Raw genomic sequence first — 3,496 nt, 5'->3', positions numbered from 1 at the left:
AAAAACATCTGTAAGCGTAGCCATCTTATTTACAAAATTTACGTAGTATCACTCACACTGGAATGACAGTCTAAGCCAAACTGTAAATTCCTTTATTTACTTTCAGGAATTTGTATTACCTGCTGCGTGTATGCTTTTAGCTTCTTCCTACACCTGCTTGTTCTTTCTGAGCTTGGGACATAGCCCTACCAAAGCAGTAGGAAAATGAGAGGCACCTGACACAGCCCCTACCCTTAGGCAGGGCTATTTTGAGGGAAAACAGATTTTATTTATGAGACTTTCTTTATTTATGAAGTAGATATGTGCAAAATAAGATCAGTTGGAGGAGATGGCTGGAGTAAAATGTGAGTGCCCTCTCTTAGCCACTCACTCAGCATTGCTGTGGGGCTTTCAAACAAGAGCTTGCATACTTCAGCCAAGATGGTTTGAGAGCTGCCTCAGAAATCAAAGGAACACTTCAGTTAAACACATGCAGGAGCTTCCTCTTGTATGAGGGCAATCAAGGTCTCACTGACTGCTTTGCCCAGGATGTTCTGGCAACATTAGAATTCCCTTCAATCAAGAGGAAAATGTGGCCATTAACATGCCATGTTTGCCTCACAGGACTTACCTTCACCAACAGGAAATCAGGTGAGCTGTTCACTTGGATGAATGAGTAAACCCCACTTAGACAGAGGTATAGGCAAGGAAATCCCGCAATAACATCCATGTGCACCATCAGTAATTAACAAATGCTGCAAACCATAACCAAAGAGGTGCTAACTAAGTCCCTGACTTTGGCTGTTTCTTGAAAGCTAAAGGACCTCACATGCATTCATATGACTGTATTGATTCTGATGGTATCAAAAGGATGCTACAAGAGAACAGTTTGGTTTGGTATCCACTATGTAAAAACACACTCTTACATGTCGTATGTTTAAACCTCTTTACAAAGTGATACTGAAAATTCCTTTTTCAGTTACAGAAATAGAGGTACAGGAGTGATTTGCCCAAACTCATATAGGCAGCTAGCAAAGGGCATGGGGTTATACCCACAGCTCCTGACTCAGAGCATAGCACCTCGCTGTATAAAACCTTTGTCCTCTTCTTTTGTGCACATGCCTGTAGTTAATGAAATTACCTGCTCTTCATTTGCCAACAACACGCTGAACTCCAGGAAGGAAAGCAGGAGGGATCAGCTTGTGTTTCAACTCTGAAATTTCAAAAGGTAAAATTTGTATACTGGGATTTGTGCATGTTTGAAATCTGTTATGCAAAGAGTATTAACTTTCATAAATTTTAATTCTAAAATTTTATACCACGTACTGTCTTTTTGGGATGTATTTGAATCTGTTTGATCTAAAAATATCCTTAATCTGTGAGGATAATACTGCGTGCCAGAAACGTAATGGTAAATAAACCTGTAGAAGTTATTTTCATGATACATTTTTCTTTGCTTTCAAAGACATTTGGAGCTTGAAATGTTTTTGACTTTGGCCCTAGAATGATGTTACATCAGTCCAGCTTGTGACGCCAGTTTCTAATTGACTGTGACAAAATTTTTTGCCACCAGTGGACCAAAACATGACTTGTAATGTTCCACTATTTTCTCCACTTTCTGTTCATTGGTTCCAAAACAATTAGAAAAAATTCATTGATCCTGTAAGAATGGTATTTTCATAATGGATGAGTAATCCTGCTAGGTTATACCGTATTAAACTAGATCATACTGTGTTAAAAACCAAATACATATGAAAAGAATTTAATCAAAAAATTCTTCTTCAATGAAAATTTTCCTCTCTTTCAACCAGATCTTTTAATGAGCTTTGTCTTTTCTTGAATTTATATTTCATGAAACATTATAGCCAGAAATTAGATCACCAGCTCTTCCAAATGAAACACAAGGGTTTACATTTTCAGAAAACTTGTATTTCATAGGATAATTAACCAGCATATAATAAAAATGTACACAACTTTCAGATGTTTAAGTGGGAGGCAACACCAAAAGGAAAGGATTTGTTTCTTCAGTTGGCTTTGAAAATTGGAATATATCTTTATGTTTCTTATTGTAACAGACAGTAAAGTAGATGAGGGTTTTTTTCTCAGCATAGAAATCTCTGACTAGTAATACTAACTAAAATATAACCAGCATGCCTCCTTTCACCCTAAAACATCACCACCACCACCACCAAAACCAAAAAAGGGAAAAAAATAATCAAAATCACATGACTGAAAGATTTTGTCTTATGTTGTATGAAATATGACAGAAAAGTCACGTGGTTTTGTAACACATAGGGGGATAAAATTCTATTAAACATTCAATAACTTCTCTTGGAGGACAGATCTTCAACTAGCTCTCTGGGCTCCCTATGTGCATGCTAGGTCCTCTGCCCATTTCCACATGGCTTCAATGACAGAGTTAAATTTAATGTCTCTTGTCTCCTTTCTTTGCAAGTTTTTCAAAGCTAATGCCTATCACTTCTCCTTTCTAGACTCCTCACAAGTTGCAACGTCTTGACTGTGCATGTAAATTAACCTGGCAATAACACTTTGCCAATGGTTACATTGAAATAACTACAAATGGATATAACCTCAGCCATTTAAGAAATTGTATCCCCGTCTCCTCCACCACTTCCATACTGGCAGCAGTCGCAGCACAGCACCTGGCTAGTGCTACATCTAGCAAGCTCAGGAGAAGACAATAAACCACTTGGTTCGCACATATTGCCCAAGTACCTCCCTTGTAATAAGATCTGGTCTGTGATCTGCCAGCTGGCTTATACTTTGTGTCTTTTAAAACTTAAAAAGATCAGGTCTTTTTCGGTACCTGGCCCTGCACAATTTGCATTACTGAAGATTTTAAAAACAGATCTTCTATAGCTGCAATTTCTAACCAATCATCAAGAAGTATGTACAGTGAGGTACAAACTAGCTTTCTGATAAAGTTAGACTCTAATAACTGAATGAATATAAATGCTGCCATTAAGCCTAGGAGACAGGCTTCTTCAGAAATGTGAACATATCTCAAGCTCAAACATAACTTATTTTGTAATTTATAAAAGTTTTATTTTCAGTTTTTTACTGCTTGTATTTTACTTGCTTTTCTTTCATCTCTGAGTTGTGATATGTGTATATGTGAAGCAGCTTAAAGCCACCAGATGAGGCTTTCTGAAGGGCATATTAAATTTTCCTGAGATCAGGTAGTAGACTCAGAAATGTTCTCTCTAAGATCAGCTCTGCAGTTCCAGAAAGGCTGTGTGAGTGTGTGAGCTTGAAAATATATAACACTGTAGGGAGGAAATCTGCATAAGAAACTGAGGAGTATTCTCTGAAAGAAAGTTCCATGCCCCAGTTACCCCATCATCAGCAGTATGAATTGCCAAAGCACGTCAGTGTGCTATATGGAGTCTGTACTTGCACTTCACACATTAGCAGAGGCACTGAAACTCACTTCTGCTTAAGTACCTGTGGTGTTTGTGGGACAAACCATAATCTACTTCTCACTTCGACTGTCTCT

The 3,496-nt window shown here is 37.8% G+C and overlaps 1 long non-coding RNA gene across 1 annotated transcript in view; it reads right to left on the bottom strand.

The window, feature by feature from the left end:
* Positions 1 to 283: 283 nt before the first annotated feature.
* Positions 284 to 3,496, bottom strand: part of LOC108506840 — a 4,581-nt gene continuing 1,368 nt past the window's right edge. The window contains exons 2-3 of the long non-coding RNA XR_001877876.1: positions 1,121 to 1,192; positions 284 to 552 (exon numbers count right to left, since the gene is read on the bottom strand). This is a non-coding gene — a long non-coding RNA (uncharacterized LOC108506840). The remainder of the gene's footprint in view (positions 553 to 1,120; positions 1,193 to 3,496) is intronic.

This window comes from Lepidothrix coronata, unplaced genomic scaffold (assembly GCF_001604755.1).
Source record: "Lepidothrix coronata isolate B3197 unplaced genomic scaffold, Lepidothrix_coronata-1.0 Scaffold230, whole genome shotgun sequence".
Classification (NCBI taxonomy): Eukaryota; Metazoa; Chordata; class Aves; order Passeriformes; family Pipridae; genus Lepidothrix; species Lepidothrix coronata.
The sequence above is the reverse complement of the archived record's forward strand: the minus strand, read 5'-3'. Positions and strand labels throughout refer to the sequence as shown.